General features: G+C 48.8%; 1 long non-coding RNA gene across 1 annotated transcript; it reads left to right on the top strand.

Moving 5' to 3' along the window:
* The first annotated feature begins 4,527 nt into the window (after positions 1–4,527).
* On the top strand, positions 4,528–10,264 carry LOC119707049. The gene is made up of 3 exons (XR_005258668.1): positions 4,528–4,718; positions 8,878–9,030; positions 9,763–10,264. It is a non-coding gene; the product is annotated as an uncharacterized LOC119707049 (long non-coding RNA).
* The last annotated feature ends 14,104 nt before the right edge of the window (positions 10,265–24,368 follow it).

Raw genomic sequence — 24,368 nt, 5'->3', positions numbered from 1 at the left:
ACCCAGCTCCTGCTGAGTTTTGGTAGGAGCTTGGTGCCAGCAGGCCTGTCCATCCCTTCTCCAGGGTGCCCATAACACCATTCCACATTCCCTGCAGACACCTGGCCTCTGAAAGGCAGGTGTGGACTTCTTAATGTGCACTAATCATGCTCTTCTTTTTCTTCTGCTCCTAAGAGACCATGAAGAGAGTCAGGCAATATTTGCCACTAAAATTTAGGTTTGTTGACAGGCCCCTTCCTATCCCTTTACCAGCAGCCCTTGTGTAGTTCCCAGCCTTGTTACAGTCCTGTTTAGGATGGAAAACAAAGGAAAAGATCCCACCTGCATGCAGAAGCAGTGGTGGTGTGAGCCACAAGGATAATTCAGCTGGAATGTGTCCAGGAGACCTGGAGTGCTTGCTCCTACAACACACTCTTGAGAGGTGAAGCCCCAAGGGTATGGTCAAAGTGGAAGCAAATGGATGCACTGTGAAAGTGGTGAGACCCAGAGCCCATAAAGCAGGGGAGATGTGTCCGTGGGGAACGTGGCAGTTATTGACTGCACTGTCACGTGGCATGGCCCTTTCCTTCCACAGTCAAGGCTGATATCTGAATTACTTTGGATTTTAACCACAATTAAAGAGCTAATCAAGGTCAACAGCTCCTTTCAAATACAGTTTAGTACAAAATCCTAATGCAGGAATTACACAAATTGATATTGTCAATATAATGGATTCGAACCAATTGTGCTAAACAAGGTTGTATCAAGTCTGCACTCTGTATTAGGTGAGGGCTAATTCTGTCTAGCAGCAGTGGAGACGAACAGAAAAACAGATACATCAAGGCTTCACAGTCTGGATTTATTACCAAGGTGGTTTTTACTCCCCTCAAAGAATTCATTAGTCTAAGAAAACAGTGCAGTTCCGAGGATTCAGTTCCATTCAGAAGGCAGAACACACAAAATTGAATGCATGCACTCTCTCGGTCTAATCTATAGGAGACAGAAAGAAGGGACAGTCAAGAGAAATGATGAGCCTAGAGAATAAATCTGAACAGCAGCCCTTGGTGGAAAAGGAGGTGACAAAAGACTGCTCAGGTACCCGAATGGATTGCACTACTTGAGACATCTTAAAGTATCCAAGACACCAGGCATGGCTGGAAGATGTGACAAGAGACCTGTAGAAAACCCATATTCTCCCAGCATGGCAGATCTCCAGAGTGTCTCAAACGAACCCTAGGAGATCTAACCCTCTCACACAAAGTGACATTCCAGCCTTGTTCTGCTTCTCCTCTGGGTTCCTTAGAGGTTTCACCAATGAGTTTCTTCACAGCTTTGTAGACATGACGTAACCCTTTCCCTTCATCTCAGCATCCACCTTTTGATTCCTCTCCTCAGAGGAAGTGTGTGGAGTGACCCCAGCCCTTGCTCCCACCCTCCAAACTGCTTTGGAATGGTGGGAGACAGCCAACTTTTCCGGGGTCCGTGTGAAAGAAGCTAAATGGGAACACGAAGGTGGTAATGGAGTGGAAGCAGAGCAAGGAAAGCTTCATTGATGGATTATTAAGCACTGTCAAAGTTTCAGCAGAGTGGAAAACTTGGAGGCAGGAGTAGTAACCCATGAAAAATCACCTCTTCCTTTTCCTGTTCGTGGCAGGGCAGCGTGTCCAGATCAAAGCCACCCGTCACTGCTCGGCCTCAGACACACGATTTACGAGGCATTGGGGCACCAGCCCATTAACAGCCCTGGTAATTCATTGCAAGGGCAACAGGAGGTGTAAATCCCCTCCCCTCAGGACTTACACATTTACCCAACTGTCCCCCCAATCATTGGACCTGGACATCAGAGGGGCTGATGTTCTGAACAAGAAGGGCCACAAGGATGAGCAACAGGGAGGGAGAGGACACTTGGGAGAGTCTGGGATGGCTGGAGTGGGTGGAAGAGGCATGACTCAAGAGGCAGAGCCATTTTCCTTTCTTAATGCACCCATTAACAAAATCTCATTGGTTTTAATTGCATTCTGACCTTCCGGAGCTCCTCCTGGCTGTTTCTCTTGGGATCAGCGTTGGAGAAGGAGCACGCTTCATGCACATGGGCAGCTGGGAGGCCTCTGTGCTTTCTCAAGGTCTGTGAGATATTGTGCTTCCCACACAGGGCAATCCTTGCTGCCAGCAGCTGGTTTAGAGGCTCAACAACACCAAAATCATTGATGGCTGCAGGTCACACCAGCTAAGGTGAGATACAAGGTCCCAACACAATCTGGAACCTGAAGACCCAGAAATTCCTAGGTGGAGAACATTCATCTAGCATTCCATCACTTAACTGGCAGCATTTAGACATATTCTCTCCTCTTACTCTTCTGCAACATGCCTACATTCAAAAAGAGCTTTGCAGAAAGCAAATGCTTTGTTGCTTTTCAAAGATAATAAATACCAGGTTTACTCTTTGTTTTCTTGTGTCTGGCTACTCCATCCATTTGATCTCACTCCCTTTCTCTCTGTCTTTACCTCCCCCATAGTCTGACAGTCCCATTTCTTATTTCCCATCACCATTTCTTGTGTTATACTCTGTTTTCCTTGCACTAGTATCCTTCTGCTCCTTCATGCTTGGCTCCAGCTGTTTCAGGAGCTTTCAAAAAGTCCTCCTCTGTTAGTCTTCCCCGACTTTTTTAATTCTTCTGCTGTTCCCTGTGGATGCTCAGCTCTTTAACATTAGCTAATATTTGGTGTCAGAAAACTTGTCTCAGCTATATGACTAGGTTTAAAACATCTATATATTCACAAGAAAACTTTGAATGTGAGTTTTCCTCTTCAACAATCAGTACGCTAGAACTAAATCCTCATCAGAGGTGCCTGCCTTTAAGGGCAGCAGTGGAGATAAATAGTTTCTGAAGCAGAAATGGAAGGCTCACCAGTCATATTCAGTGAGTGAGATAAGATGGCCAGATCAGTGGAGTGTTTTCTTGCAAAAATCTTTCAAATTTCTCTTAAAAAGGGGCCTTTTAAAAATTAATTCCACTGCGGTTTCTTTTGTGTCATTTTTAAGTTGCTACTTATCATTTCTTTTTGAAGCAAGACTACAAACAGATTTCCATCAATTTCCCTCAGAAACTCATTTTCTGTTTCATACTATGAAGTTCACAAGAAATATGGCTAATTTCCCAACCACTGGTTGCTGTGCACTTGACCCCATGGTCACAGGGCCAGGCAGATGTGCCTGCAAGACAGGAGAGCACTGCTTTGCTGGTTGGCTCTGCATGGGACAGGGAAGTGGCCAGAATATTTCCTGTTCCTCCTCAGAGGGCAAAAACTGGCCCTTAAAGCATGACCAAGAATGAGAATCTGGCAATGATCTTTGGTTAAAAGATAACCAGAAAGGAGGTAAATGGAGAGAAAGTGCAAATGAGAAGATACTGGTCTAGCTGGGGGGAAAAGGCTTTCTTAGGGTTACAATTTGGAAGAGAAATCTATGAGATTTGGGTTTATACATGCCTGACTATTGAAAATGTGATTTAGACACTTCAGTGGTTTTTAGGTGGAAGAATTTCAACTCTAGTTAAGTGGAAGGAACAGTCCCATGAATTGCTTGTAGTAGAGTTTGGACACTTTGTCTGGAAGCAGAACTCAGCCTCACATGCAGCTTCTCTGGGGTCCGCAGCCCTGGGAAGACACAAGAAGGAGACAAGGCAAGGTTTTGATGGCTCCTCTGTGTTACTGTCTCAGAAAGGAGCCTCGTAAATGTTCATCGATGTTGCCATGGGATTTACAGCCTGTTTAGAACTCAGGGTTATGGTACATTCCCACCTCTAAAGGCAGATGGTTCTTTACCAATGAGAAGACAAAGGATGAGATGAAGCCCTTCAGCAGAGGGAGAAATGAGGCAGGGCCATGAGAGGACAAACCTTTGATACTGCAGAAGGGAAGTCCAGCATGGGAAAAGGCAGAGTCTCCACCAGGTCTTGCAACACATGTGAAACCCATCAGGATCACTGTTCCCATGGTATCTGTTGTCTGAGCCATAACATGACACCCTACAGAGAGGGAAAGGCATCCTGTGGGTAGGGGGAAGAGCTATCTGTGCTTTTAAGAGGTTGGCTGGGAATTAAGGGAATACTTTATGGTGGTTACACTCTGAATTTATAGTTTCCTCCTCTTGCTTTTTAATGTTCTCCTGCCAAATTACCTGTGGTTTGTCCCATAACATCCAGCTGCCCTGTGGTCTGACATGTCCCAGCACCACCTGGGACACATGAAAGAATATTAAAAAAATCTGTCAAAGAAGAAAAGGGCTGCACTGCAAAATGTAGATTATTTCTAGACCTAAACCCTAATTGTCCAGACTCTTGGATCAGGATTTAGTAGATTTGCTCTCATGTGATAGGGCAATGGTGACATTATGACACAGATCAGAACTTTCTTATTCCAAAAGTTTGAGTGGGCGTCCTGTTTTCAAGAAGGCTTTTGGCTGTGAAGTTCAGAAAACATCTACTGCCTATTAACTAACCTCTCTGTCTTACTGTTTAGGGTTCTGAGCTACTCTGCACAGATCTATTCTCAAGAGATACAAGAAGGTTCATCATCAGTATCTCCCAGAGCTCCAGAGCACAGTAGGACACCTACACAGAGAAGACCTTCTGGTACCTCCCATTGCATTCCTGGAGAAGCTAAAATCAGGTCACATGTAGCTGCTAATAAGAAAGAAATCCTGCTCTGAGAACTTGCTGGCCATTCATTACTTGAAGGTGAGTTTTTGCCCAGAGTTAAGGGTTTGGGAACCTTTGTAATACATTTTTGGAAACCTGACCACCTTCTGTGGATGTCCAGCCTACAAAGCAGACCCTCAAAATCAGGCTGTGTAGTCCCAAGGGAGAAAGTCTACTGGAAATAGAGAAGAGAAAATGAAGCCTTCTCCACAGCTGGCGCTGTTAACATGACCCTTGTTCCAGAGAGCTGCTCAGGGCTTGGAGCTGCTTGTCTGTGTGTCCTGGAGTCTGCCTCTGTCTTTATCTTCATTAAGGTCTTCTCTTGTCTCACAGACTGTGTCCCCCTGTGTCCCCCTGCAGCTGACCCATTTCTCCTTCAATCCCTGTCCTTCCCAGTGGGGAGCACAGGAGGTGAGGCTGCCATGTGTGGGCTTCAGCAGAGCAGTTCCCTGCCACAGTGCCTCCACCAGGAGCAGAAATGCAAGCCCAGCAGTGGGAATGAGCTGCCTTTTCCCACCACTGCCCTGCCCAAAGCCGTGTTCCAGCAGTTCACCTCAGTGGCTCTAAAATAATTAGGAGGTTTGAAGTTTCACACGCCCCAGCAGAGAGAGACAGGACAACTCATCTGTTATTGCAGCCCCAGTGAACAATGCTTTGGAATGATGGGGGGAATCCTGAACTTGGAAACCCCTCCATGACCTCTGCCTGAGAGTAGGGTCATCCCCAATATCCGGGGTGGATGCTGCTTGAGCTCAGCTCCCAGTCCCTTTCAGAGCAGAGCAGGGATCCCAAGCATCCTGACACAGGGCATCACCTGCCAAGTCAAGCATTAAACATTAATCCCATAGGACTTTCACTCCTCTGTCTCTGAGGTGAAAGCAGATTAGGAATTTGATCTCCCAAGATTACTGCGTGAAAGTTACCCTTGAATAGGCTCCTGGTGGTTTGTCCATCTCTTTGGGGTTTTGCCTTTCATTAGACGTTGCTGCCCATCAAGCTCTTTTTGGGGTGGTTTTTTTTTTTCTTTTTTTTTTAGGTTTTCTTCTATGACCTCCTGGGTGATTGCAGGGTGACCTGGAACATTTTCAAGTATCCCACAAGTCTGGGGAAACCCCAGTGGTTGTGATACCTCCCCCAAAAGTATGATGCCTTTTCTGTGGGGCTCCACAGCCAAAGGAGAGCTCAAGGTTCTTGCTGGGACTTTGAGGAGGCCACAGCTGCATGAGAGAAAAAATCCTCTGTGTGCAGGAGTGGCTCTTGTGCCCTGTGGGCAGGGTGAAGGAGTAACCACCAGGGTTCATCTGAGGTGGGCACAGGGCCAGGTCTGGCAAAGGAGGGTGGGTGGTATGAAGGTGCGGGGAGCAGGGTCTTCTCTGAGCTCTGCAGCCTCACCACCATGCTGTTAGGTAGGGTGGTGCCTCCTCCAAGGGGAGCCCGCAGGGTGGGAAGAGAGAGGCCTGTCCTTGGGGCTGGCAAAGCCAGCCACAGCATCAGAGGTTTGGGAAAGGCAGCGAGCTCAGCCTGTGCTGAAATGAAAAAGGGGGAAAAGAGAAAAGGGAAATTCTTTCCAAGGTCTGTTTTCCTTGGGACGAGCAGATTGATGATTTAGCAAGGCTGCCTGGTTATTTTTCCATGTCGCTGCCTTTGGCCCCTTGTTCAGAGCAGCTGAGCCAGAGAGACAGAAAGGCAAAGTCTGGGGAGCAGAGCCAGGGCTGGGGCTGGCATTTGCAGGGCAGGATTGTATCTGCAAACCCACCCAGCAGCAGCAGATCACAGGAGCCTCCTCCTGAGGGTTTTTTGTCCTCTGACCCTTGGAGTGAGCATTAACCTGGCTCAACATCAATATGCACAGCATCCTACAGCACCTTCTGCTCTGTCCCAAAGTGCAGAAGGAACAACCAGCACAGGGAAATGGTATCCCAGCCCTTCTCTCATCCAAATTCGTGTCTTTGCAAGCTCTCTGCAATCCCAGACTGCCACCATGGCCTTCACCCCACAGAGGTGGTGCATACCAGGGGAAGGAAAGCCCTCCCCTCCCTGCCCCGCATTTCACTCTCAGCACTATCACACCATGTCAAAGCAGGTGGGCACAAACCCTCACCTGCCTCCAGTGCCCTGCCTTGGTCCTGCCACTCTGGAAGGACTCAGCCTCTACCTGAGAAGCTCTACCAAAGGCAGGTCAGCTGCTCCGTGGGTGCCCAGCTCGCCCTGCTGCAATGGGCTGCTGGATGCATGGAGAGGCCCCTGGGTCCCCTTCCCCTGGGCCTGGCAGGGAGTGGCAGTGCCAGGCATGATGCTGTTTAATTCACAATGCTCTCCTGCACTGCCAGCACCTCTCCCAGGGATTGCAGAGTAGCCAGCATGCCGTGGTTGGATTGAGCCGGCAGATTTAATTAAGTTGCGATTTAATTACCTATCAGCATCCCTCTTTAATAAAGCTCAGGAGGATTTTCATTTTGAAAAAATAATAATAATAAATGATAAGGCCTGTCACTGAGTGGCAGTAAGGGCACCCGGTCCAGGCAGGGGGGCTCTGCAGGCAGGGTCCCTGTCCCTGTCCCTGCCCTGTGGGATGAGCAGGACGTGGCCAGGCTCAGACAGAGCTTGGGAGAGCTGGCACAGACTGCAGGGAGGGAGTGTGACCCTTGGCAGCCCGTGTGATGCCACACGCCCAGGGCTCATCTCCAGGCACTCTGCTTGCTCATTTTGCCTCTTTGTACAGAGACTGGAAGGGACTCAGGAGCCCCTGCCCACTGCCAGCAGTATTGTCCTGATCATGGTTTGTCATTTTTGCTGTCTGCTGAAGCTCTTCTGAGGGGAGGTTGGCTCTTGTGGAGGTTGGCATTTCTCTGGTGTCCTTGATAGACAGCAAATCCAGGGTGTGGATGCTATTTGGGTTTTCTGGTGAGGTTTTGAATACACTGAGACCCAGTGGGTGATTTTAACCGGAGGTTTAGTTTTGATTCACCAGATCAAATTTGAAGCTGTGTGTGATGCTCAGGGCCATCAGGATTTGAGGAGGTTTGGAGAAGATACTTTGTCTCCTCTCTGAGCAGTAAGTGTCAGGTTGTGGTCGTGCCCAGCATCTGGGTGAATTTCCACCAAAGATACTCATCTGCTTCAGCACTTCAGCCATCATCTCCTTCCAAGCCCCCCAGCCCAGCCCCACCAACCTGTACACAGCATTAATGTAACTGTTTTGCTGAGGATGTTTCCTCGGGTTTAATTGTGCCTGAGGTTTTATTTCTTTTGGGCCAGACCCAGACCCTGTGACAAGCAGACGTGGTCGTTATCCCAGGGTGGGACTCACCAGCTTTATGTGAGCTCAGGTGCTGGACAGGGACCTGCTGCTCTTTGCTGCCAGTGGGGATGGGTTTCTTGTTGTGCCATCTGTGTTCATCCTGTTTTCTGCTTTAGAGCTTTTCTCTCCTGGAGGCTCACCCGAGACCTCTGTGTCGTGCAGTGCCCGCTTGCATCTCCCCACCGATGAGGATGTGTCAACACCAAGTTTAGCACTTCTTAAACTATGGTAACTGTAAACACAGGATAAAGGCAGCAGTGCTTTAAACAAGAAAAATGAAGGAAAGCCCAAACCTTTCCCCCTAGTCACCGGCATCACACCAAATGAGATCTAGCCTGAGTTCTAAAATACCTCCAAGGGGATAATACATCCATATGTGCTTCCCACCTGCACCTGGGACAGCACATATGGCTTCCTTAGCTCTTGCTCTGGCCTCTAAAAGACACCCAGATTTGTGACACTCGCTTTTAGAGACCCCTCAGCTAGGCATAGTGGGTTCCTTCCCTCTCTTCCCCCCAAAAAGCCACTTTCCAACAGGGAGAACAGCTGAGATGGAGAGAAACAGACCTTGATATTTCTATTGTTTCACGGTAACTGTGCCTGTCCTGAGACCCCAGGCCTGACAGATTGACATAACAGGTTAATAAGTGCTTTCCACTTCTCCTAAAGGCTAATTAAATATTAATCCACTTGGTGAGGTCAGCAAAAATAACAAACAATTGGCAGAGTGAAATTCGTTTAATTAATTCTCCTGTGGATGTTTTTTAAGCATCTTCCTCCCCTGACAGATGACTGCCTCGGCTGCAGTAACCTACAGTGAAATCAGAACTTATTGGTTCTGGGCCTGCTTTTCTCAGATATTTAATTTTGTTTCTTTTGGTTTGCTTGTTTTTTTAGTTTCTGAATGCTTGTTGGGTATTGCCCAAGGCTCTAAGCAGAGATGAGAGAAGAGAAAGAAGGGAATGCAGAAGTGGTGTGTGAAGATGAGGAAGATGATATTGGACAAAGTCTTCTCAGAAGGCTCCAACCTTCAGCTGCCAAAGATATGAGGTGCAGAATCAGTGCAGAAATCACACAGCAGGTGTTCCTCAGCCTTGGTGGGGTGGGTGTGGGGTACAAAGGGTGAAAGTCATCTCAGCCAGACTTAAGGCAAGCCTAGAGGGGTCTTTCCTCACAGCTGTAATCTTGGGAGTGAGAGAGAAAAGGGAGACCCAGAAGACAGCATGACTGGGGATCAATGAACAGCTCCAAGAAGGAAACTGGAGCTTCTTTGCCTCCAAAATGCACTCTAAGAAACAAATAATAGAAACTTCCAGAGAAAAGGATTAAGGAAAAGAATTCTTCATGCGCAGAAGCTGCACTGACTCTGTCTCCAGGTATTTCTCCAAGCACCTGCACGTCTGGAGTAGGGTGTCCCCATGGACACTCCGTGGCTGATTACCCATGAACTGCAACCCACAGTCACCTTTCAGCATAACAGGGGAAAACATCCCTGGGCATGGAGCCTTCCAGGCATCAGCCCAGCCCTGGAGAGAACTGAGAGAAGTGGAGAAACTTTCTCTGGGTTACTGCTTTAGTTCCATGTTAATTTTTTATTTATCTGAAAGTGTCACTGGAAGGGTTTTCAAAGTGAGTCTAAAGTAATTAGGCACTCCTGCTGATGGATTGCACTGGAGAGACATGTGGATTATTTATTACAAAGTCACTTGCTGGAAAGGTTAGAGGCTGAGAAGTAATTATTTTTTTCTTTTCTTCCTTTTTTTTTTTCTTTTTTTTTTCCAGTGCCGGAATCATCAGGGGAGACCAGCTGAAGTTCCTCTGTGAAACATTCCATCCTGCCTAAGTGCCCCTTTTGTCCCTTCTCCCATGGCAGCCAATGGGACTGGTCCCTCAAGGAGGATGTTGAACTGGACCTCATGAAGCCTTCAGTGCTAGGAGCGTGTTGTGGGTTGAAATCCCTGCCCAGCACTCACCCTTTACACCTGGCAATCTTAATCTGATCCCAGCGTGTCACAGCTGCAGCCAGGCTCAGTTTTGAGGCTGCCCAGCTCACCTAACCAAGCCTGGGAGGGTGGCTGGTTCATATGGCAAGTCTGGCACGCGACTGGTGAGTGTTTTGAGCAATTCCAGGAGGATTAAAGCTTCCAGCAACCTCAGCTGTCTCCTCCTCTCCTGCCTTGTAATCTACGTCTAGGATGGGAATTGAATCCAAAGAAATGCAATCCTCGACCTTGAAAAACAAAGCAAGGCTTGGCAAGTCTACCGATGAATATGCAACAGCCCTAATCAGGAATCCTTTGTCAGAAAGGGGATAATTGTGGCTAACAACATGTTAGTGTAGTGCTGGATCTTCAGGCTTCTCACAGCTTATAAAATCAGGATCTGTTTTTGGAGGGAAAAGCTGAGTGAACAAAGACATGCTCGAGCAATGAGTCACTGGAGAGTTCAGTTCCTGCTGGACAGTGTTAGAGTTGCATAAACCAAACCAAGTCCTGTGACATTCAGAGCAGGAGCCCGGGGTGGAGTCAGGAATTAGAGGGTGGTCTCAGGGGAGTGGTGTTGACACAGGGAAGTTGGGAGGATGGAGCATTAACAGCTCTGCTGTTTGTGCTCTTTAAACAGTGCCCATGCCATGGCATCTGGGCAGGTATTATCTCAGCTTTACAGGAGATGGCTATTGAGGTCCTTGCCAAATTAAAAAAAAAAAATATTTAAAATGCTGAGTAAACCTGACCCTTTGCAGAGGTCAGTTTAGTTTTAGGTGAAAAACTATATGAATTTCTCAAGGTGAGTGAGGAGCACTGGAACTGCTGCTGAGGACTCCCAGTCCTGTGCTCTCACAGCCTGTCTGCATTCCCAGCTGTCTCTGACTTTGCATCAGCACATCCCAGGGAATACCCTGCCAGTGGTGTCACCACCTTGTGCTAGTCCTTCCAGACTTTCCCGGGGTGCCTGGCTGGGGACACAGCCTGCATTCCCGGCCCGTTGTGTGCGGCTGGCCTCCAGGCCACCCAGGCAGAGCTCTCCTCTGACAGCAGCAACCCCTGGCTCCTGGTATTTATAGATCCCATCCATGTCCTCCCGAGGAAGGCATCCGTAATCTCTTACAGATGTTGGTGAGAACAAAGCCAGCCAGTGACTCGAAAGGACCGCCCAGCTGAGTAATGGATGGAGACCTATTTCTTAGTCGCCTCTGACATTCCTGCCCCTGCATGCTCTTCCTCTTCCCCAGGAGACTCATTGGGGCCTGCCTGGTGCTCCCCAATGCCCAAAAACCTTCCCCTGAGCAGGCACTCATCCCCATTCTGAGCAGAGGGAGCCTCTAGAAACTGTCTTCCATCCTCCCCGAAAGGGATGGGATGTTCTCCTGGAAATCCCAGAAGATACACAAACAAAGGAGGAAGGGCACAGGAGGAAGATATCCCTGATGCAGACAAAGCACGGGGCTCCTGCCTGGGGGACTGGCTGCTCCAACAGGTACAGCCACACCAAAGTGCTCCCTGCCAGCTCTCCTGGAGCTTTGGAGTCAGGTAGCATTCATGCTGCCCACTGCATGTGCACATCTCCTGGATTTACTGCACAGCAGGGTGTTTTGTCTTCCCATAATCCTTACATTGCCATCTCAAGTTTTCTCCTCCAGTTATCAATATCTCCTGCACAGTGAACAAAACAGCTTCTCTGATCTCTTCAGCATCCTTTCCCTTTTAATTCACCATCTCCAATTTCCTCTTCACCCCTGTGTCAAAGCTCACAGCCAAATTCTCCCTTCTTTACCTTTTTATTTTCCATTTTCCTTTCTGGACCTTTTCTGTGCCTTCCTCCAATTTGCCTCTTGCCCTGCCCCAAACCCCGCCCTGCCTTCTGTGCAGGGAGGTTGGTACTTGGCAGTGCTGGCACAGGGCCACCCCTGCCCTGGGGCCTGGCAGAGCATGTCCTGTCCTTGTTTTCAGGTCAATGTCCTGTCTGCCAGGAACCCAACAGTTCACCTGGCAAAAGCCAAGGTGAGAGATCTGATTAGGAATTTACGTGCCTGGATGTTGTCATTTCCCCCTCTGCCACTGCCCAGGACCTCAGTCCCTTCTCTGAGTTGTCCTGCACGGGGCTTTTTGGGGAATGTCAGGAGTTGGTAGGGAAAAATAAGCTCACCAGCTCAGACCCCAAGCAGGTGAACTCAGAGAAGCCCTGGAAAGGGGGATGAGCCAGCTCAGTGGAAGATGAAGCACGTGGAGCTGCTGGACACAGACTTCTGGCAGCACCAAGGGAAGGAGGGGGGTGTTGGCTGGAGAGGTTGGGCTGGGAAAGCAGGGCTGGCTCCCGTCCCCTCTGCACTTAATTGCACAAGGATCTGCAGCCAAGTAACCTTTTAACGAGGGTCCAATCCATAACACAAGCATTTGCCTTGAATCATTGCTAGAAATAACTTCAGGTCATGTATCCCTGCTGACCACCTGCTGAGCTGGGTGCAGCGTTTAGGGCTCACTGTTCCGTGTGTTCTGGAGCCTTTGGGAGGCTCTGAGCAGCTCCCTCACTGGCAGTCCTGTCCAGCCACACCGGCCTACAACTGCATCTTGTTTACTTTTAATCCCATCTGCTGTGGACTCTATGCAGCCCAATCATCCCACTGCAAGGACCAAGCTGGTGGAGGGAAGCTCGTTCCTCCTGGTGACTTGCTCGAGTCTCAAATCTTTTGCCTCCAGACCAGATGTGTTGATGCCTTCCTCCTTACTGCAGGGTGGCCTCTTGGATGGTCGCGCAGGAATTGGCGTTTGGAATTTCCTATAATCTGAAGGTGCTGCTAGACGCTGACTGAAGCTCAGCTGTGGGGAAGGGGAGCCCTTTGGAGATCTCCTTTGAGGCTTCGGCTCCTTACCAGTGCCAACCCCATCCACAAGGAGGGAGAGTGGGATGGACAGACTGATGGGCGGGCAGGCAGCGGGTTGGCAGCACTTGGCAGAAGGGTGACTTTGTACTGAGCCAGAGCACAACTGGCCTGGGCCCTTTTAATGAGTTCCTCTGGTCAGGGCAGCCTGCTGAGACAATATTCACATTGATGCTCGGGCTAATGGCAAAACTGGCTTCCAATCCTGCAGTGGCCAAGGGAGGGAGAGGGGCAGCTGCCCACACGCAGAGGGGACCGGAGCCAACAGCACGGGAAAGGGAGGCTGGAGCCAGAGGTCAAGCAGAGAAAAGGAGGCACTTCTCCCATTGCCGATGTCCCCTGCACAGGGGACAGATCTCCTGCTTTCCCCCACTTTCTTCCTTTGCACTTATTGGGGTTTTCATCCAGCAGCCCCAGCCCCTCTGGCAGCAGGGGGGGCTGGAGCAGCTTTCCCTGGAAGCGGGGTGTCCCCGGTGTCCCCCAGGCTGGGAGAGCAGCCCCACAGCCAGCAGAGCCCTTGGCGGGGCTTTGTCAGGAACCAAACACAGTAACTGTTTAACGATTTAACTGCACTAATGAATATTGGGCCAGATATTTTCAAGGCCTGTTCAGACTGATTACTTGGAGAGCTGAGTATGTCTACCAATTACCCAGGCAATTAGGCAACTAATTAAACACTTACCCTCAGCTTCATAAACAGAAGAGAGAGAGAGGGAAAAAAAGGAGGGAGGGAGAGAGCTGGCTCCAGTTTCTGTGAAATATTAGCTGTCAGAAATTGCTGCTTGCAAGGGAAGGTGCACAAAGGCAGACGGATCTGGGCGGACAGAAAGACTGACAGCAAGCACAGGGGAGCGCAGCCATCACACCCCTTTGCTTTGGCAGTGCCAACAGCATGGAAAAGTGTGGAGCCAGTGGGTCTGCCCTGCCCAGGCAGGCAGTGGCTTTCAGGACATGTCCAAGCCATCATTCCCTGCCCCTTTCCTGCTTGCCTGTGACCACACAGGCTGCAGAGCCAGAGCTCATCAACACGCCGTCATCTGGCACGGTGCTGGAAGAGAGGTGCCAGGGAGGATGCTCCAGCCCAGGCACCCAGCAGCTCCTGCCCCATGCAAAAACACATGTGGTGAAAGGAGGCAGCAGCAAGCTGCAAGCCAGAGCCCTGGGAGAATTGCTTTGCAGTGGAGAATAAGCAGAAATGGCCCCAGAGGGTGCGTGCAATAGGGTTTATGCCAGTTCAGCACACCATGGTTTCATCCTTTTAGATATTTAGGAGCAGTGCTGGTCTCCAGCTCAACATCTTGTCAAGGGTCAGAGGGTTGAGGCCATACACAGATTAAATCCCACATCTGGTATTTGCTCAGGCCTCTGCTACTAAGGAGATTTATGTTAAACCCGAAGCTCGTGTGAGAAAGTGAAGCAGAGTGTTTTCCTCCAGGTAGGCCCCAGAGGGTTTCACATTGTGCTCCCCACTTCTTCCCTACTCAGCACTGGTCCTGCTATTGAAGGTCCTGCTTCCTAAACCTCTGAAGACATGTATTTTCCAAGAAATAGTGGAAAGAATGTTATTGGAGGGTACTCAGAAACACTCTAGGCTTTCAGGGAAATTTTGAAAAATAGTTCTTTCCTGGAAAAAAATGTTGAAAACATTGAGAGAAGGCAGAAATACATTTCTTATTTTGTAATTATTTTGCTAGAAAATTTTCCCTTTTAAAATATGCTTGCCCCTACCATTTTCAGAGACAGATTTTGGAGAATTTGAAGGCCACATGGGTGTTCCTGCCTGATGCAGGGTCAGCCCCATGGAAGTGATATCCTGCTTGTAGTCTCAACAAGCCACCAGCCATACTCTTTTTAACAAGTTTTGGAAATATCTGTCAACTTTTAGATACATCACATCTTCATAACATTTATTTGTCCATCCAGGTGCAATTCCAAAACCAGAGCAGGATCAGAGAGATGCTCAGTGAGAGATTATTTCCACATCACAACCAGTGTGTTCTCTTTCTGGCTAGATGGGATCTTGCAAGAAGTAAATTTTGTGTAGTTTTGTGGTATTCTAAGAGCTGAAAGGACAGGAGGAAAATCCTGAAGTGTCTCTGCACTGAGATACTCTGACAGCATAGAGCTGTCTACTCACTTTTGATACTTTTGATACTCACCCTAGAACAATACTGTTTATTTGATCCTGTTTACCTTCTGGACACCATAACAAGGTGGATCAGATTGCTTGGGGGTAATTCTGAAAATTTCAGAAGATAAAAATCAGCTTCATGAGTGTGGGATACTACAGAAGACACCTTGACTAGCTACATATTGGTAGTGTGGGCAGATGGACTTCATCTGGCTCGTGAATATTCAGATAGAGCCTCACCTCTGCGGAGCGCGGCGATGGAGCTGGGAGGAATAACTGGATGTGACACGCGGCTGATAACGCACAGATGGCACTTAACAAGGCAAATGAGTGAGCTGATGGGCTTCACTGGAGCCTTCAGACAAGGCAGAGATGGAGTTTGCTTAGCCCTGGAGTTTGAGTGACCTGGAGGTTATTCACAGAAGAGCTCTCACTGTACCTGCTGAAAGGACACATCTGGGTTCAGGGCAGCTGTAGCTGTCTATTTCCTCTGTCCAAGCCCTCCAAGACTTTTTCACTCTGGCATTCTGGCCCTTCAAAAATATCTTCTCTATTAACACATCCCCCAGGAGAGCTGGATAATCATTCACCAAGACCTGTTTCATTTCTGGACTCCTGTCTCTTTGTTCAAGCCCCTCCACAATCTCGTTTCCCTGAGCTCACTTCTCCATGTCATTGAACTTCCCAGCTGTACATCCCTTAAGACAGTGGGATAAACAGCCCAGCTTTGTATAATGCCCATATTGAATGTAACAATTACTGACTGGCTGTTTGTACTCAGATCTCATTTACTAAATTCATTATCTTTTTTTTCTTTTGGTTGGTCATTAATTGCCAAGCCTAAAAGGTTCCCAATCTCTTTGTGACTCCTCCCCTCTCCAGCTTCCTGAGATGTGGCCCTGCAGAGCTGAGATTCCCAAGGCCTTAGGGACTGTGGTGCTGCACTCTGGCTTGCAGATGTCCAAGGGACATGGACAAAAGGTCACTCAGCTGTAGGACACAGTGAAGCCCTGGTGGCCGGCTGTCACAGATGGGCCTATAGCAGCACTGTTTGGGGATGCCAGCTTCTCATTGGGAAGCCACGATGTCTCCACCCTTGTGTGGGTGGAGTCCTGGCAGAACTTGCTTGAGCTGGTTTTGTTTCCATAAGGAAAGACAAAAATACTCTCCCGCTAACAATGGTATCTCTAATGTACCGTGGGGCTCTCTTAGATTCAGGCCCACTGGGAGCAAGGAGAGTTTTCTCACTGGCTCCAGGGATGCAGGATTGGACCCTTAACTATTACTCCAAACAAAACAAGCTGTCCTGGTAATTGGGGTATGTCTGCTCTCGAGCCAGAGAGTTGAAATGTTTATTGTGTAAGGCATCAGAAAAAGGAAAGGAATCTGCTGGGAGCACTTGGATCATTCCCGCAGAACATGCCCTGAGTCTCTGTTTGAATGCCGGGTCTGTGGCACGGAGACGGGAGCTTGTTTTGATAGTTTTTCTGCATTCAGAGGCATGAACACTTTACAGTTTTCTGTTTAAATGACCCATTTCTGAGAGCGGAAAGCACCAGCCAATAAGCGCCCGGGCCCCTCCGTATGTATCCGGAGTTTACAAACCATCCCCACCGATCCGTGGTAGTTAATGGACACTCCTGCTGCTTAGGGGGGCTGGAAAACTGTTCCAGGTGACTACCAGCCTCAGCTAGAGACAAGCCAGTCCCCAGAGGTGTGAGGAGACACATGAGAATGAACTCAGCGTTTCTCCCGAAGCGTGACGTTGATTAATGAGGGTGCACACTCCGTGCTGCTGGCGAGCTGGTGCCGCCCGTGGGGAATGGCTGCGTATAAAGGAACTGAGCACCAGTGTTCACAATGAGCCAGCCCCACTGTCCAGGAGAGGCTTTCAGATGTAAAACTGGCAAGCAGCTTGCAGGAGTTTCAAAGCCACACCTCATCTCTGCCTGCTTCTGTCACCTGCTTGCCCACTGTCACCTGGTGTTTTGGCTGCAGCCTCCAGACAGGCTCCCTAAGCACAATCCTCCTTGGGGACCAACCTCATTTTGAGCTGGCTATGGATTCAGACTGAGCAGTGCATTGGCTCTTAGGAATCTGGAGCAGTGCTTCTGCCAGGAAAGCTGATTTTCCTTCTTCTCTTTGTTTTTTCACCTCCTCCCTGAGCTTCCACAGGTGATGGCTGAGGCTACAAAAGACCATGAGTTGATCTAGTCCATCTTTCTGCATAATACCGACTGCAGGAGCAGAAAGTTGGGCAAGAAGGTAGAGAGGACGTTGTAGAACTTAATCCTTTTAGGAGTCTAACTGTTCACATCTGTCATCCTACAGAAATTTAAACATGGCCTGAGGACTTGAGCTCCACCTAAAACCTTGTCCCTACTCGGTGGACAATGATAGGCACATCTGACATGTGGGTCCCGGTCACCCCCCTTGGAGGTCTCTGAGCTGGGCATGACAAATGCTCAGCACAGCAGTGGAATTGGATCTGAGGCTGCCTGGATGTGGTACTCCAGCCTTCCTCACCCTCTCCAGCAGGAATGTGTTCCTCACCCTCTCCAGGGTGAGTCTGTTTCCCACGCACACACCAGTGTGTGATGAAGATCTGCACACCACGCTGTGCTGCTGCTGCATGAACCTCCTGCTTTCTTCTTGCTTGCTGGCAGTCCCAGGGAAGACTGGGAATATCCTGAGGTATGTGTCCTCAGACACCAGTTCTGCATGAAATAGTAGTTTGGTGTCTAGGAAGAGCTGGAAAACCCTTCTCTTCTACTATGTTAAGAGAGCAGATTCTTCCAGACCTCTTTCCCTGCTCATCCCAGAAGTGCTAAACATCCTTCTGTGGTCCTTTGGGTGGACTGAGCAGGCAGTCCCTCCTAATGACTTTGCCATCCCAGCACAGTGCAGACACTGAGAGAGTTGTGGGCATCTCAGCATCTTTCTTCCCATGTGCTCTGCATCTGAGGCTTCCTGGGAACTCCTTGTGCAAAGCTAAAAACATCTGCAAAAGCAAAGGTTAAGAAAGCTGCTGGGGATTCATGTTACCTCTCTCCCATGAGGACTCTGTGACTTCCATTCACACCACTTCCCGCATAATCAAAAAACAAACCTTGAATGCCCGAGAATGTAACTTTTCTCAGAGGAAGGAGCCACTGGTTGTAAACCCTTTGTAAAACAGCAGGTTTCCTGGTAAAAGGTACTGGCTGTTTCCCAAGGGGGGTGATGCTATCTCTACAAACCCAAGCAAGATTCACAGCAGGCAGCTCATGCAAACAAATACCAGGGTTTGGGGTGAGGAGATGTTTGAAGCTGGCTCTGCTTTTGCTTTGGATGGTAGGAGATGGCTGATCAGCTACACTTTCATCTCCTGCAGTCCTCGAAGATTAGCAGGACAGCCCTGACTCAGTGATGGCTAAACACTGATACAGCCAGAAATAAATGAAATTAAAAGGAAAACCTGATGGACATTGCAAGAACAGAGATTAGAAGCTCCCAATCAGGCCACCAAACTATGCAAGTGCCACCAGGATGCTCATGGTTTTTCTTTCACAAGCATTGCCTTCGCTGGAGACATCTGGATTAAGCTTCTGGTGCAGGACAAAATACATGGAGGAGGCAAAATACCAGAGCTTAAAGGATGCTCTTTTAAAAGCTGCATACCCTTTTGTGTGTGGGCCACCATTTGGAGAGTTAGAAATTAAACAGAAGCCCATGCCTGTCTATTTAACATGGGCCAAGATATGTCTGCATACATGTTTATATCCAATGCACATAAATATACACTCCAATTTCCATAACCTACTCTCCAGTGGTGCAGCTAAGGATGCTGTGTCCCTTTTACCCTCAGTTCAGGCAGTGCCAGGAGATGTCTGTAGCTTTCTGTGACATGCAGAAGGAAAATGTCTGTTTATTTCTGCGTGAGCAGCGGGTTCCCTCTGGGATGCCTTGATTGATACCCTGCTATTGATCCCAGCAGCAGCTGGGATGGACACGGGGTGCCCAAATATGAAACCGAGGGGGAGCATGTGCACACACCACAGCTGTCCTGCTGCCCATCCTGCCTGCAGCCTCCTGACCCTCTCCTGTTAACCACAAAACCCAAGCAGGGTGCTGGCAGGGTGGTTGACACCTCCAGGGTTTTTAGCAAACCTCCCCAGCCTTGGCCCTGGAGCTGCAGCCACAGCTGCTCTGAGCCTGCCCAGAGAGGGAATCCTGAAGGGCTGGTGGAGCAGCTCCAGGGCACCTCTGGAGCCAGGGAGCTGTAGGCATGTGGGTCAGGCTGATTTCTGGGTATGACACTCCTGGTCAGGCTGATTTCTGGATATGACACTGCTCCTCTCTCTGCCATAGGCTGACACAGTCATAGGGCAGCAGCAAATAGGTAGGACAGGGAAGAAACCTCCACAATTCAAGATGGACAGGTGAGGGATTTTTAGTGAAGGGACGTGCAGGAAACTTTGGGGTTTTTAACACTTCTGCCTGTGTGTATTCCTGTGGTATTTTTGATAAAGATCTTGGTGAAACACTAGTCAGGAGGGAGGGGAGAAGTGAGTTTGAATGCTGCCTTCTAGAAATAAACTGGCATAAAACCATAAATGAGGAAAAAAGGCACCCTGCAAAAGCAGGTGGGAAAAAAGGCTGAACATGGAAAAACTTCTGGACAGTTATTTTTAGTTCCCTTTCTCCAAGAGAAGCCAACTGCAGGAGTTTGGAATACAGCTCCCAAATTCTCCTCAGTTTTATAGAAAGGGGATGTCTCTGCTCCATGTTTCTAGCATGTGCTCATGACCAAAAGCCAGAGCATTTGTGCCCAGAATTTATTTTCATCACTCCAGTCCCATACCTGCATCAAGGTGTTTCCATTCCTGCGTTCTCCTGGTGCCTTGGAGGTGAAGTATGGCAAAGTTTATGGAGAGCAGGAAACAAATTCCCCCTGGAGTCTGGAAAGACCCTATCATTTAAATTAAATGTTAGCCTTTGAGAAGACAAAAAGAGCACTGTCTCCAACAGAGCTGCCTGGCGACATGGCGAATATTTATTACAGTGCAGGTAGTTTAAGAAAACAGAAGCATTTCACTGGAGATTTGGATCTTCAGCCTAAATAGGAGCTTGGACTGCAAAGGTTCAGTTGCTAATTAAATCTAAGTTGGACACTGTTCCATAGAGGGCAGATTGTAACTATAAGAGGATGTTAATGTGGATTTTAAATATTTATTATAACTGAGGTAGGTTATAAAAACAGACATTCTTCCTTTCAACACTCTATAATGTCAGATTTAGAGGTTTGTCTCGGGCTGTGAGTGATTTCCCAGCAGCTGTCAGGGGCTGGAGGGCAATTTATCACCCTCCCAGTGAGAGATCTCTCCGGACAGTGAAAGATTAGCACTCTGATTTATGGCACGCAAGGAAAAAACAATGTTGTTCGAGCGGGTGCCTGGGTGCTGATTTTCACACACCTGTTCCCAGCCCAGCCACACGAGTTGATGATTTTACTTCTCCAGCAGTGCCTGGCAGAGTTAAGAATCCCCCCGGTGCCACTGCAGGGATGCTGGGCTGAGCCCACGTGGGCAGCAGGGCTTGGTTCTGAAGGGCTGCACAGAGCCAGGCGTGGTTTGGGGGTTGTGGTTCCTGGTGGAGCTGGGATTTTTCTTGGCCAGGGCATGGTTGAAATGAGCTCCATCCAAGTTGGAGCAGTGGGGCCAGACCTGGCAGGGATGCACAATTCTGCAGGAAGGGAAAAGTTTATGGAGGGCCAAACAGAGAGTATTTTGTCCCTTGGAAGCCACCTAGGTCCCTGGCACTGCCCCTTAAGGTTGTTAAGTACCACTGCTGGCAGATAAGTGAAGTATATCTCTTTGCTTCTGAAGACCACAACCCCACAAGGGTTAAAGCCCTTTCCTCAGCCCTGCAGGGAAAATCTGCTTTGAACCATGATTTCCATGGCAAAGTGGGAGAGACCACTGTCACTTGCTGCTGAGGTGTCCCATCCCATATGTCAGCTGTCAGCTGTGGACACTGTGTTTTTCAGGACACCTCATCTGCCTGAGGTGACCTGAAAAATTACTGTGATCTATCTCCATGTCACCTGCACAAGTGGTGGGGAGCAAAGAGGTGAGAGGGATGCCCCAGTGACCACATTGCTGGAGCCTGGGATGAGCCTGGTGTAGAAATGTCCCTGCTTTGTCCACCCTGGAAACAATGGGACTGTAAGGATGTGGAATGCAAGCCCTGGGGAGAAATGGGTGTGCACCCAAAGGGTGACAAATGGAGGATGAAGGTGGTTTCACTGAGTCCGACAGAACTGGGTTGTAAATTTTGTTCAGCAGAAAATCATGGAAACTGTGGCTTTGTGGTGAAAAAACCTTTTAAAACCAGATGAATTCCAAAGTCTTCAGTGAAACAGATGCATCCAAAATGCAAGACCTCTCCTGCACGTGGTTTCAAATCCACATTTGAAACGCCACGCTCTGATGGATCACCTCTCCACAAACCCAACTTGATCTTGTCATGTTGGACACACCCAACTTCCACATGCCTCAACTTCTGTGCTCCTGACAAACTACAGTTCTCTTGTTGAGGTCCCCAGCCTTGTGAGTCCTGATGCCTGGGTCCAGTCCTGCTTCCTGCCTCCCTCAGCCTGGAGTTTATCAATATCTTCACATACTTTGCGTCCCACATCCTGTGACATGGCTACGCTTGTGCAGCTCAGTCAATTAGAGGAGACTGTGCCATCATCTGATTTGGTTTGTTACTTAGGAAAGCAGCAGTGGAGACAGGATTGATTCAATAGTCCAAGATGAAGCTTAGATGGGGAGGGATGCTGGAATAAAGGGCTGTGTGTAAGTGTTAGTGATTGGTTTTAAATCAGTTTTCCTTCGCTCTGGATTTCACGTGGAGGGAGGGCCGGTACTGAAAATCCTCTTGCCAGAGAAAACGTGCTAAAAGGGCAATTTACTCACTCCCTGCATTGCCATCCAGCTCAGCAGGGCTCTGGAGCTGTAGGAGGCCTTCCAGTTAAACACTTAGAGTGGAAAAAACAACTTTCAGGTGTGGTTTATGACGTAACAAAAGCAGATCCCGTGGGTCTGCCTGGGGCACAGCCATTGCCAAGAGCCTCAGCAGGGCTGGGGTGGCAGTGGCTCTCCTTCCTGGGCACCCTTTGTGGGAAGGAAAAGTCTGGCATGGTCCAAGATTTTGCAGCTGTTAGTGGAGATGTGTGTTCAGCATGCAGAGGGGTTACTCCTTGGGGTTTTCTCCTAAAGAGTGGCTGGAGGGTGTTGGTGTGGGCCCCTCACAGGATGGGAGGAGAACTCTGTTTCTTGCTGAGATTTGTCTCCACTGGAACCAAAACGACCGGATTAAAAAACCTTCATGAAAACATGCATTTAAAGAAGTGAATCTTGCTGAGCAAAATACAACTGAGAAATCCAGGAAACAATCTGATTCCCCCTTCCAGAAATGGCCTGGTCACTAAACCAAAATGATTTTAAATCAAAGCTGCCAAAGAATTCCATTAAACGGGCTGAGCGGGAGAAAAGCAGCTGTGTGCAGCAAATAACTGCATTAGCCACACAACAAAACAAATATAACAAAAGCCCCCAAACAAAATTACATTTCACAATTAGGAAATGAATAACTCTTTAGACAAAAGCAAGGCAATGGGAAAAAAATTAGCATAGACTGACGCTTCTAATTGTCTTTCTTTTAGCTCCTCTGTTCACTGATCCATCGAGCAATGATAAAGGCATTAAATTTGGTGATTATGTTCAGTGTTTCTAAGGACATGAGCTGCCTGGGACTTGACTGGCAGTGCTCAGGTGTGTGCTGGAGGGAGCTGTGTCTCTGCACCACTCTGCAATGTGCAATTGGCTGCTGGGAGGAGGTGAATCAAGGTAAAGCATCTCAACCACCTCCATCCATAGCAGCTCTAGCAAGAGTCTTCCTCCCAAGCTAGGGCAACAATCTGGAGTGGCGGCAGAGAGGAAAACTCCTTCTGCAGTTGATTCTGGGTGCATTCATCTCTTGTGGTGGCCGTGGTGCCCTGGAGCTGGAAGCCCCTGGCTGTGGGAGCTCAGGCCAGGCTCTGTCCCAGAGGTGCTGAGCTCTCCTGGGCTGGGCTGTCTCATGCACAGCAAGGACCCTCCAGCATCACAATCATGATTCCCCTTTTTATTTGTTTTCTTGTCTGTAAGAATCTGTTCCCCCAAAGCACATCCCCAGCTCCTGTTAGCTTGGGCTTGCTTCTGATTCTGATCAAGTTGGTACTTATGGCTTTGATTGAAGCAGGCATGTGATCTGATTATCCATATGTCCACTGGGGTGCCTGTCACAGCTTGCCTAGCACATGGCAGTGCTTATAATATCATTAACAATGTCTGAATAACAACTGTTACTTAGAGTCAGCCTTTATTATCGCGTGGGGCTTCACTGGCTTTCCTTTGATTATGATTTTTTTCCATCTTGTTGTGAGTGCCTCCCAGTCCTGCAGGAATGAAGGGCAGTTGCCTGCAAAGGGATGCAGCAGCACCTTTCAAAGATGCTCGTGGTGGCCTCGGTGCAGGCGGGAGGGGGGATGTTTTGGGATATTTTGGGATGTTTTAAACAACTGCTCTTGTCCAGGGCACGCCTGAGTTATGTGACCCAGCTCCTTGGCATCACCACTCCTTCCAGATGAGGTTAATGCAGAGCAAGGCCTGGTGACCAAAAAGGGACTGGAACTCCTCCCTGATTGAATTTAAGTCTTTACCACCCCACTGTTTTGCAGAGAGGAACTTCTCTCTGCCTCTTTGCGAGGTGCTCAAGTCCTGGCACGTCCATCCCCTGCTAGAGTCTCTGCCTCTGAGGGAATGATGGGGATGCTGCAGCCCACGGGGACATCACATGCAGCACCAGAGCCAGCACCAACTCCTCCTGAGTCTAGTGTCATAACCATTGCTCTGCACGGGGTTTTCCTCCACCTCTTTCCAAGCTTTAGCAAGGGCCTGAGCTCTCATTACCATCCTCAGGTCAGGAAAGGACACTGCCAGCCCTGGGAATGTCCAGAGCATCAGGGGAAGGGGAGCAAGGCTTGCCCTGCATCAATGACATGAGTTTTATGCCTCTTCCCTTTCAAGTGTGTGCTCTGTGATGTATTGAGCCGCTGTGTTTTTTCAGTTGTGTTGTGGTTAGGAGAAAAACAGCTCTGCTCCTGCAGGAGAGGCAGCTCTGAGCTGGGTCAGCCTGGGCAGGGGGAGCTCATAAAACTCTGCTGTGAGCCATGATAGGTGAAGGGCAGGAAGAAATTCTGCATGCTGTAGGGTTGTGGAGCTGCCAGCTTGAACAGGCAAAAGTCCCAAAGCAGAACATGGCCTGGTTTAAAGCCCCTTCTCTCCTGTACTG

The sequence above is a fragment of the Motacilla alba genome, chromosome 14 (genome assembly GCF_015832195.1).
Source record: "Motacilla alba alba isolate MOTALB_02 chromosome 14, Motacilla_alba_V1.0_pri, whole genome shotgun sequence".
Classification (NCBI taxonomy): domain Eukaryota; kingdom Metazoa; phylum Chordata; class Aves; order Passeriformes; family Motacillidae; genus Motacilla; species Motacilla alba.
Note: the sequence above shows the minus strand (reverse complement) of the source record. Positions and strands in the feature narration are given on the sequence as shown.